The following is a 12,855-nucleotide window of genomic DNA, read 5'->3' as shown; positions in this document are numbered from 1 at the left end:
AATTACAAAATAAAAAGCAGTGGCTGCCTTCCATTGAGCACTTACTGTATATCAGATACTGTATAAGTGCTTTGAATTTCCAACCAATCACATCGATTCCTGGGCCTGTGTAACCTATATGCTATTTGGGAGTTGGGCCAAAATCCTAGGCTATATGGGGAGCCATGGGGGATTCTGAACAAAAGTGAGTTCTGATCAGTTATGATGACCTCTTTTTGTTGAGCAATGGGGATGGCAGAAGGAATGTTTGCAGAAATCTCAAGGGCAGGGCTTCAAACAATGAGACAAGGACAATGGGCCTTTGGGAGGTTTCAGTCCTAGGAGGACAGGCTGGTGGGCAGAGTCTATTCCTGAAGAAGGGCTCTATGCTAAGTGCCTAGCTGCATAGAGTGACAGGCTCTGAGAAGAGGACTGCTTTGCGCACCAAGGCATGGCCTTCTATAGATCCTCACAAGCATGGACCCTGGTTATACACAGCGGCCTTAAATCACCCTCAGCAGTAACACCTACAGTGATGAAGTCAGCAACTCTAACTTAATGTCTTTTTTTTCTTCTTATAACTAAATTTTGTATCTAAGGACAATTTCATAATGTTAGATGAAAAAGACCTTTGTCTCAGCAGTCCAAGCACCTAAAATGGTGTGCGTGCTCCCCAAAAAGAAGAGATAAAACCTGCCTGTGTTCATGGGCACTGCTAGGGCCAGGACATTCCATTCATACTGCATCTGACTTCTTTCCCTTGGAGTTACCATTTCACAGCATTCCAGCCGTATCTTCTTTGTTCTTTTCTGACCACCTTTCCAAGCGCACCTCTGAATTTCATTTCTGCTCTTCCTGGGGACTGCAAATCCTCTGTAATGAGTAGCCATCTGCAGATTTCATTTTTATGCGGTTTCCCCTCCCCCTGCAGAATGGTAATAAAAATATTAAACAGGACTAAACCCAGTCCTGACCCCTGCTGCACCCTGCTAGACAATTCCCCTGGGATTGGCTGCCTTTTATCATTGGCCTTTTTTTCTTCTAGTTGTTTGGCCAATTTATAGTCATCTCCCTCTGTTTGCAGCTGAGTCAATCTGAACCGATTTTGAAAGTGAAAATGTTGAGAGATAGCTCAAGCTTTTCCAGTTAAAGTCTAAATCGAAATCTACAGAAAATCTGAAGTCTTTTTCTATACAGCAGGACAATTTTGGTAAAAACTGAACAAAGCCAATTTTCCCCTCCCCCCACAGTAAACGCAAAAACCAAACTCACAGCCACCTAGTCAATTCCAACTCATAAAGAACCTCATTGGGTTTCCAAGACTGAAGACTGGGCAATCTCCTTCTGTAGAGATACTGCCTCAGAAACCCAATGAGGGGTTGCTATGAGTAGTGACCAACTCCATGCAGCGAGGTTTTTTTTTTTTTTAATCTTTACAGAAGCAGACTGCCTCCTCAAAAATCAGCATAATTTGATGTACTCTGGATAGTTGACTTAATGCTTTATTTTCAACAAGTTCTTCTAAATCCTGTGCTCGTGCTAATAAAGAGTAAACATTTCATTTCACTCAGTTTCTCTTTTCGGTCATAAACTCAGGCTCGGCAAATTTTTCCCTCCATTCTTCCATGTACAAATAAGGTAACTTGGCTAATTTGTATTTACCACAAACTTCAAGGAAATATTTGATAGAACTACTAAGATTGTTTATTACCTAGAAATGCTTTTGTCTTTTGACACAAAATTCTTGTTTGGGAATCCCACCAAAAGAGATGCTAAGGAGATCCATTTCATTTTTGTTCCATATATTCTACACTTCTAGAAGTCTTGGAAGAAAAAGTGAGGAGTACTGCCTAAGGCATTTGCTAATCAGAGGGCTGACAGTTCAAACCCACCAGTTACTCCTCGGGAGGAAGATTGGGCAATCTACTTCTGTAGTGATACTGCCTCAGAAAGCCAAGGAGGGGTTGCTATGAGTCGGATCCGATTCGACAGCAGTCTGTTGCATTGCATTGCACTCCTCTGGGGGTTGTATTCTGAATGTACAGATGTGTTATGGAATATATATGTATCTGTCCTTTGCCCTGCTGAGACTCTGTGTCATGGAGTCAAAAGCTCATGTGGCAGCATCTGGCCATAGGAATACATCTTTTCCTACTCCATTTATCTTTGCCTCAGTACCCTCATCAGAGTAATGAGGATGCATGGAGATTTAAAAACAAATATAATGTAACAAATAAGTCAGACAAGTTTTTAATCCAGCAACCAGAACAAAGATACCACTTTCAAAATTTGCTCACCAGGAATGTGACACTCTCATTTAGTTCCGAAAAACTGTTTCTTTTCACTCCAACTATTCACAAAGCCTTATGCTTTTAGAAGGTCCCAGAAAGAAAGAGCCTTCAATATGTGGACCTATTTTTAATTTTTTGTGACATTTTTCTTGACCAGGAATGCTTTAACACAGAGCAACACCATCTAAGTTGGGAACTTTAACTATAATTTTTACATCACAACTGAATAAAAGAGCATGAAATAATAGGAAACCTGCCTTTCTCTCTTTTAACTATTGAACAGAGAGAAGATACAATAAAAGTGAAAAAGATTGCATAGTTCACAAAATATGTTATCTTTATCTTTCATTGTGAATATGTTATGCACACTTTATTATGCATAGTCAGATAGCACTATACGTGGTAAAGGAATTTCTGAAAATATTCCATAGGTTCACACATATATACAGTAAATTCATTTATTATATATGCATAAGATTTGCTTGTGTTGTATGACATAGACACACATTTTTGTAAATCTATTTCTGAAAACATATATAAATGTAATTTCAAAACGAGACTCTTAGAGCCTTACTGGTTAGCGGTCTCATTGATATGGTGATGCAGGTCCTCAGGCAGGCTTTCTTTGTAGCTCACTACATCGGGTCTCAATGGCAATGGAGTGGGAGCTGTCCCTTGTCAAGAGTCCCCTAAGCCCAGGTTTGTGTTTGTGTATGGGGAGAGTTAATGAGAACAGAATGGCTTTCTTTCCCTTGCTTCCCCAATCCCATCTGTTCAAACAAAAGGCTGAAAGGGAAAGAGAACCAGACCCTGCTGGTCAAGGGGGGAGGAATAATAACACATATCCTTGGGCAACATTTCAGCACATGCAACCCTTTTATATTGTGCTAAAGCTTTTATTCAGACAAAAGGAAGTCAGGGCAATGTAGGTTCCATTTAAAAGAAATAATCATTATTTAAAAAAAAAAAAAAATGCATTAGGCCCAGAGGTTAGTTAGTTGTTGTTGTTGTTTTTCTTTTCTTTTCTTTTCAAAGATTGTATTTGTAAGTCTAGATTAAAAAATGGAAAATATGAAATGGGAAGAAAGAGTCATTTGGTTGTACTGAAATCTGTTGAGGAACCCACCTGTGCTGTAAGTTATAGAAGACCAGTTTTTCCCTTCCTTTGCTTGAAGTTCAAGGTCCCAGTAATTAAGATGACAACAAAAGGAGTAAAAGAAGTCACCTCCCTCTCTAAGAAGAGTACATGAGAGAAGAGTCCATAAAAATACTGTAATTTCCAGTGGTAGACAAGAAAACCCAATTGCCCTCCTCCCTTCAGGTCAATGGTTTGTCCACAAAAGCGTGGCAAGCAACTGTCTGGAAGGTCCAGACAACTCCCCCACCCCTGCCTCCAGCAGTTCCTTGAGGTTGACTGGAGGGAGATGGCTCCTAGATCCCAAAAGAACTCCCTCAAGGGATGATTTTACAAGGTTTGCAGATGCTCTGATATCCACTGTTGCTCATCAAAGCAAGAGAAAATGTTCTCTGATTATTACTCTGTTAAATTCAGGCTGGATACTTATCATAGATTGGAAACTGAGTTTGCCATCAAACTATTAATTTATCTTTTGTCTATGTTACAAACCTTATATTTTAATAAATCAATGGCCCAAAAGACATGTTGCCATCACACAGGTGCAACCTTATTGTTTTCCCTAAAGTGCATAAAATGAATTCCACTCACCCTTCTTGAATTAATTCTGTTGCTATCATTCTTGTGGAAAGGAAGATAAGAAAGGGATGAAGAGATTGACACCCTGTGATTGCCGTGGAGTTACTATGTTTAGGTCACTGCATGTTTGGGGAAGGAAGGAGACTGCATCTTCAAAATATTTTCCAAAGGATAAATAAAAGGAGTAAGAGAGAGAAATGAAGGGGAAAATAAAAAGCAAATGTGAGCTTTAAGAAATACCAGCTTAAATGTCCTGGGAATTGTGAAAACACAAGGAGATTTAATAAGGAAAGACTGTTAGAGTTCGCTAGCGGTGGTGTGGAGAGCATGCCTCCTTCCCCAGAAAGCCCATCTAAAAAGCCCCCAAAAAATCAACCTTGTTGCTGAATGAATTCCAACTCATAATGACCCCATAGGACAGAGCAGAACTTCCCCACAGGGTATCCAAGGCTGTATAATCTTTATGGAAGCAGACTGCCACATGTCTCTCCTGTGGAGCAGCCATAGGTTCAAACCACCTGTCTTTCAGTTAGCAGTCAAACGCTTAACTACTTGCTACCTGGGCTCCTTGAAGGTCCATCAACTACCGAAAACAGAAAAACCAGGCCTAAAATCTAAGGATACGTAATTCTCCGAAAAAGGGAGAAATTGGGCCTTAAAGTTTAATAATGAAGAGGTTTAGCAGATCTTGATCATCTTCCTAGCCATACTTTCTCATAAATGTTAATTTTCATTGTGTAGTGAATGCTCAATTATGCATGCAAATGGAGGGGAAAGCAAGGAGAAGACAGTCTCAAGCAGTGATTGATCAAAGCTGTATTTATATAGGGCTTTCACCTACATCGTATTATTCTTTTTTGCAATGGATTTTCTCTCCTCATTATTTGTTTTTGCTTGGGCTAATTTTAAAATGAATGTGTATTCCCCAGGTACACTGGTCAGTGTTGGCCCAGAATGAAAAACAAACCTCTGATAATCCACAGAGAATGTAATCCCCAACACTAATAACTGATGAGCTGAATGCATTTGCCTGCTCCATTTCCTTCCTCTATTCCTAAAGGAAAATGGGAACATAAGTATACCTAATTTATAAAATAGATGAGTTCTTAAAGGGTTGGCTGCAAAAATTTTTTGGTTAACAGAATTGTATATTTTTCCATGAATGTCCCTCTCAAAATGAAAGTTGTGTTACTGTGTGAAAAATCTTGGACTAGGATATGATTGGAATGACACTTAAAAGATAATAGGATGTTGAAGACCATATATTTGAAGGAACAGTGGCCAAGGATAATTGCTGGATGACCTTCATTAAACTGTCTGTGCTAAGTCACAAAACACAAATATGTCATGGCTGGGATGGACTTCTTAGATATGACAAGGACTTCTCAATCCACACTCTAATCCTACAGTTTTAGACAATTTTAAAGAATGTTTTTCTGTTTGTTGTTGCTACCATTTTGTATGAAGTCATCATACAGGTAAATTGGACCCCTTCTCTCTGCCATTCTTGACAAGGTCTGTAGACATTTAAATGGGGGCAGTAGTGGTTCAGTGGTGAAATTCTCTGGCTAGTGCACCTCAAATCTATCAGTGAAGGCTTGTGTGTTGCTGTGACATTGAACAGGTTTCAGCTATTTTTCCAAACCAAGATAAACTAGGCAGAAAGACCTGACAATCTACTTCTGAAAGTCAGCCACTGAAAACTCTATGGATCACAAAGACCCAATCTTCAATTCATCATGGGGATGGTAAAAGACTGGGCAGTGTTTCAATCCATCCTTCATGGTGTCACCATGAGTTAAGAGCTGACTTGACAACGACTAACAACATACAGGTAGTCACCACCTTACAAAGTATAGGAGTTATGATGAACCACACTTATGACTGTCAGTGTATCTGGAACATTGCATTTTCCAAAGAAGAAGTCACAGGAAATGCACACAAGGGATATGGAAAAAAATGGATGAGTTTTTTGAATACCCACCAAACATTCAATCAGGATGATATTATGGAAGAGATTGGTGGAAAAATCACCCATATGACAAGAAAACTGAGTTTAGAATTTGATTTGGCCAATATGAACAGTTCATAGATCATGAAGAACAGGAATTTACAGATTGGAACTTAATGGATTTTGAAAAGGAGAGAAATGCTGAAGAAGAGAGAAAAATAATGAAGAAGAAGAAGAAGACACATTGTCAAAAAAAAATTTGCAGTGAAAGGATTAGCTGGAGTTTTTTCTAAATTAATCAGAGGCTGTAGTTACTTGAAAACATGCACCCAAATGCAGATCATTTTGCTAAAGTCACTAGGCAGATCAAGGAAACAGTAAATATTACCACAAAATATATGATGAAAAAAAGAAAAAGACCATACAGACAATTCTCACTAATTTTCTGACTAGAAAAGTCATTCTCATTCTCAGGGGTAATTCAGAACCTTCCATAGTAGAGTTAGTACTGCAAATGACAAATTACCAATATTGTCCAACTCTTCTTCATTGTCAAAGTAAATTTTTATGATTTGCAATCTTTTTATGTATGCATGCTATGGGTTGAATTGTGTCCCACAAAAATATAGTTGTAAATCCCAGCCTCTATGCTTGTTGTTATGATCCCATTTGGAAATGAGTTGTCTTTGTTATGGCAATGAGATAGGATTAGTGTCAACCTCTTTTGAGATTGTTGTTGTTGTTGTTATGTGCCTTGGAGTCAGACCTGACTCATAGCGACCCCTCCTTGGGTTTCCAAGGTGGTATCACTACAGAAGTAGATTGCCCTATCTTCCTTCCAAAGAGGAGTAACCAGTGGGTTTGAACCACCAGCCTTCTGGTTAGCAGTCAAATGCCTTAGGCATTATGCCACCAGAGCTTCTAGAGATTAAATAAGCAAGATAGTAAGAAGAGATGGTAGAACAGTTGTGGCAAGCTATATGAAAGTCTCCAAGGAACAAGGAAACAGAAGCGGAAAAGGACTTTCCCTCAGAGAAAGAAAGCCTTCCCCTAGAGTTTTTGCCCTGAATCTGGACTTCTAGCCTCCTAAGAAGATGGAAGGAATACAGAGTCATGGACCAAAATTGCTGGATCATATGGTATTTCTAATTACCTTTCCTGATTTTAGTACCAAAAATAATCAATCGAGTTCAACCATTTCAGGAGGTGGCATATGATCAAGACCTAGCAGTACTGAAGGAAGATGTCCAATCTCCACTGTAGGCATTGGTGAAAAACAAGGGTCCAGGAATTGATGGAATACCAATTTGGATGTTTCTACAAATGGATGCAATGCTGGGAGCACTCACTCATCTATGTGAAAAAATTTGGAAGATAGCTACCTGGCCAACTGACCAGAAGAGGGCCATATTTGTGCACATTCCAAAGAAAGATGATCCAACAGAATCTGGAAATTATAGAACAATATCATAGTATCACAAGCAAGTTATACCTTTCTGAAGATAATTCAAAAATGGTTGCAGCAGTAAATCAACAGGGAGCTTTCAGAAATTTAAGGTGAATTCAGAAGAGCATGTGGGATGAAGGATATCACTGCTGATGTTAGATGGATCTTGGCTGAAAATAGAGAATACCAGAAAGATGTTTACCTGTGTTTTATTGACTATGCAATGGCACTGTACTGTGTGTATAATAATGAGTTGTTGGTTATATTGCAAAGAATGGGAATTCCAGAAAACTTAATTGTGCTTGTGTGAAACCCATACATAGAGGAAGAAGTAGTAATTTGAAGAGAAGAAGGGGATACTGTGTAGTCTAAAATCAGGAAAGGTAAATAGAAATACCATATGATCCAGCAATATTACTACTAGGTATATACCCTAGAGAAATAAGAGCCATGACACGAACAGATATATGCAGACCCATGTTCATTGCAGCATTATTCACAACAGTATAAAGATGCAACCTAAGTGCCCGTCAATGAATAGATAAACAAACCATGGTACATATACATAATCGTACTACATGTTTAAGAATGACAGTGAATCTGTGAAACACCTCATAATGTGGATGGGCCTAGAGGACAATATGCTGAGGGAAATTAGTCATTTACAAAAGGACAAAATTTTTATAAGTTCACTACTATCAATAGTCAAGAAAAGCTTTATACACTGAAAATATCATTCTTTGAAGATTACCAGAAGTGGGACAGAAAATGAGGGTAAATCACTTACTAGAAGATAGATAAACAGGCACTAACTTGGTCGAACAGAAAGGAAATATACAATAAAGGGAAGGTCAGCCCACAATGATCAAGGAAGGAAGATATTGGGAGGAGCACAAGACTTAAAGGCAAGAAAGGTAAATACAATTACATACACAATCCTGCAATAACAGTAATAATGATAATCTGAAAGTAGATACATAGATAGACACTCAAGCTGAACAGGGGTGGGAAGGTGAGTACGACTCCACCTATGAACACGTATATAAGTTTGACAGAGGATATTTATCAGTAAGAATTACACCTCAATATAAACAAAAATCCTCACAACCAGACCAATAAGCAATATCACGGTAAATGGAGAAATGATTGAACTTGTCAGCGATTTCATTTTACCTGGATCCACAATCAACACCCATGGCAGCAGCAGTCAAAAAAATCAAACATCATATTACATTGGGTAAATCTTCTGCAAAAGACCTCTTTAAAGTGCTAAGAAGCAAAGTGTCATTTTGAAAATTAAGGTGTGTCTAACCCAAGCCATGGTATTTTCAGTCACCTTATACACATGTGCAAGCTGGACAATGAATAAGGAAGACTGAAGAAGAGTTGATGTCTTTGAATTGTGGTGTTGGTGAAGAATACTGAAAGTATGATGGACTGCCAGAAGAACAAACAAATCTGTCCTGGAAGAAGTATAGCCAGAGTGCTTTCTCGAAGCGAGAATGGGTGGATGTTTTCTCACCTACTTTGTGTGTCTGAAGGGGCCATTCTCTAGAGAAGGATATCATGCTTAGTAAATCAAAGAGTCAGGAAAAAAGGGGAAGATCCTCAACGAGATGAATTGGCATGGTGGCTGCAATGATGGGCTTAAGCATAGCAAGCATTGTGAGAATGGTACATGACCAGGCAGTGTTTCATTCTGTTGTGTATAGGGTCACTATGAGTTGGAGCTGACTCTATAGCACCTAACAACAACAACAGAGGATATTTCTACATACGTATTTATATGTACTACAAATATATCCATGAATATAGTAGAGCATACCGGTGGCAAAGTTATGAAAACTTCTTAGCCATAACCAAATACTTTGAGGGAATGAGTCACTGAGACCGGGGAATCGGTACCATACTGATACCGATATGAGGTAGATACCAAGGGAGATACCCTTGGTACCCAAGATACCCTTGAGGGAGATACCAAGGTCAATTGGTGTAAAATTCCATAAAACAATGTTCTACTTTCTATTTTGGTGAGTAGCAAGTGGGTTCTTAAAGCTTGTGAGCGACCATCTATGATATAACCATTGGTCTCTCCCCATCTGGAGCAAAGAAGAGTGAAGAAAATCAAAGATGCAAGGAAACAATTGTCCCAAAGGCCATGTGAACACTGGCCTCCATGATCCTGAGACCAGAAGAACTAGATGGTGCCTGGCTACCATTGCTGACTACTTTGAAAGGGATCAAAATAGAAAGTCCCAGATAGAATGGGAGAAAAATGTGGAACAAAACTCAAAATCATGAAAAAGACCAGGCTTACTGGTCTGATAGAGATTGGTGGGACCTCTGAAACTATGGCCTTTACACACCCTTAAATCTTGGAATTGAACTCATCCTCATGTCTCAAGTTTTTGTCAATAGGCTTATAAGACAACACCAGGGAGTAAGTAACACCAGGGAAGTATGCACTCATTAGACCAATCAAACTAATGAGATCAAAAGGTAAGCATTTCCATAGGAATAAAGATCAGAAGATAGGGAGGGATAGGAAAAAAGGAAGAAGGGAAAAGTAAACATAGGAAGGAAGTGAGAAGAGTGCTGTGACATTGCGAGGACTGCAATCAGTGAGTTGAAACAAAATATATATGAATTGTTGAATGGAAAACTAATTTGCTCTGTAAATTTTCACCCAAATCACAACAAAATAAATAACTGAAATGAGGAAAGGTGTGTGTCATGGTTGTGTCCTTTCACCATACTTAGCTTGGTCTGCAAGGAGCTCGGGTAGCAGAGTGGCTAAGGCATTTGACTGCTAATCAGAAGGCTGGTGGTTCAAACCCACCAGCCACTCCTTGGAAGGAAGGTTGGGCAATCTATTTCCATAGTGATATTGCCTTGGAAACCCAAGGAGGGGTCACTATGAGTTGGGTCTGACTTGAGGGCACATAACAACAACAATAGCCTGGTCTGCATGCTGAGCAAATAATCTGAAAAACTGAACTCTATGAAAAAGAACATAACATCGGAATTGGAGGAAGACTTACAAACAACCTGCAAAATGCAGATGATACAACCTTGTCTGCTGAAAGCCAGAAGACCTGAAGCACTTACTGATGAAGCTCAAAGCCTACAGCCTTCAGTGTGGATTACACTGCAACATAAAGAAAACAAAAATCCTCGCAACTGGACTGATAAGCTACATCATGACAAATGGAGAAAAGATTGAAGTCACCAAGGATTTCATTTTACTTGGGTCCATAATCAACACCCATGTAAGCAGAGTTAAGAGGTGCAATCATATGTTGTGTTGGGCAAATCTACTGCAAAAGACCTATTTAATGTGTTAAAAAGTAAAGATTCCACTGTGAGGACTAAGGTGCACTTGATCAAAGCCATGATATCATGATATTTTCAATTGCTTCATATGCATGCAAAAGCTGGACAGTGAATGAAGAAGACCAAAGAATTGAAGCCTTGAATTGTGGTGCTGGCAAAGAATATTGAATATACTATGGACTGTCAAAGGAACAAACAAAATCTGTCTTGGGAGAAGTACAGCCAGAATGTTCCTTAGATGTTAGGATGGCAAGACTATGTCTCACTTATTTTGAATATTTTCTTAGGAGGGACCAGTCCCTGGAGAAGAAGATCATGCTTGTTAAAGTAGAGGGTCAGCAAAAAGGAGGAAGACCCTTAATGAGATGGATTGACACAGTGGCTATAACAACGGGCTCAAACATAGCAATAATTGTGTGATATTTAAGGTTGTGTGTCAACTTGGCTGGGCCATGGTTTTGAGTGTTTGACTGCTGGAAGTAGTTTTTCCCCATGATGAAATTATAATCATCTCTATGGTGGAATCTGCTGTGAGCAGCTAAGTAGTTGAAGGGGAGTTGCCTTCAGGCTGTGGCCTGTTTCCAGTACATTTGGAGAAGCTTTGGAAAAGATCTCTAGGTTTTTGGTACACTTGGATCCTGCATTTGGCCAAGTCTTAGTCTCCATTTCCTGGACTTGAACTAGTGGTCTGCCGTGTTGCCTGCTGCTCTTGGGATTGTGCCATTTTACCTGCTGACCTTGGGTTCATCAGCCTCAACAGCCAGCAGCTGTATGAGTTAGGAGATGCCTACAGCTCCAGTGGCCCTGGAACAAAAACAGCCCTTAGAACTTGCACTCTTAATTCAGACTTTTAGCCTCCTAAACTGTAAAAGAATAAATTCCTATTCATTAAAGCCATCCACATTGGGTATTTCTTTTATAGCTGCACTAGAGAACTAAGAAAAATTTTAAGGATGGCACAGGTCCAAGCAGTGTTTTGTTCTGTTGTTCATAGGGTCATTATGAGTCAGAACTGACCAGAGAGCACCTAACAACAACAACATAGCCTCTAAACTGTGAGAAAATGAATTTTTGTCTGTTAAAGCCATTCACTTATGGTTTTTTATGCTTTAGCAGCACTAGACAACTAATAGAATTTGGTATTGGGAGACTTGGATGCTGCTCTAACAAATACCTATAATGTGGAAGTGGTTTTGGAATTGGGTAATGTATAAAGACTGAAAGAGTTTTAGGGTGCCTAATAGTAAAAGCCTAAATTGCCTTGAAGAGGCTGTTAGAATTATGGACATCAAAGATGATTCTGGTAAGAACTCTAAAGGAATGAAATATAGAGAAAGTCTCTATTTAATCTCAGAGAATACATATGGTTCCAGCAACAGAATGCTGCTAGAAATGTGGATTTTCAATGTTTTCTGGTGAAATTTTAGAAGAAAATAATGAACATGTGATTAGATAATTTAGGAAGGGCAACACTTCTTATGCAGTGACAAAAACTTGTCTGAATTATGTTCAAATGTTTGATGGAAGGTAGAACTTGTAAGTGATGAACCTAGTATCTGGCTGAGGAGATTTCTAGGCAAGATCTTAAAGGAGCCGCATGGTTTCTCTTTGCCACTTTTAGTAAAATGCAAGAGGAAAAAGATGGATTTAAAAACATTGTTGTTGTTGTGAGGTGTCATCAAGTCATTTCTGACCCATGCACAGCAGAACAAAACACTACCCAATCCTGCACCAGCTCCATGATCCCTGCTATACTTGAGCCCATCGTCGCAGCCACTGTGTCAATCCATTTCAATGAAGGTCTTTCCCTCTCTCATCGACCTTCCACCTTACCAAGCATGACATCCTTCTCCAGGGAATGATCCCTTCTGACAACACGACCAAAGTAGGTGGAACGAAGTCTGGCCATTCTCAAGTCTATGGAGCATTTTGGCTGCACTTCCTCCAGGACAGATCTGTTAGTTCTGTAAGCAGTCCATGGTACTTTCAGCATTCTTCATCAGCACCACAACTCAAAAGCATCAACTCTTCAGTCTTCCTTATTCATTGTCCAGCTCTCACATGCATATGAGGTGATTGAAAATATCATGGCTTGTGTCAGGTGCACCTTAGTTCTCAAGGAGACATCCTTGCTCCTCAG

Source organism: Orycteropus afer, unplaced genomic scaffold (assembly GCF_000298275.1).
Source record: "Orycteropus afer afer isolate SDZICR_OR568_19922 unplaced genomic scaffold, OryAfe1.0 scaffold00010, whole genome shotgun sequence".
Lineage (NCBI taxonomy): Eukaryota > Metazoa > Chordata > Mammalia > Tubulidentata > Orycteropodidae > Orycteropus > Orycteropus afer.
The sequence above is the reverse complement of the archived record's forward strand: the minus strand, read 5'-3'. Positions refer to the sequence as shown.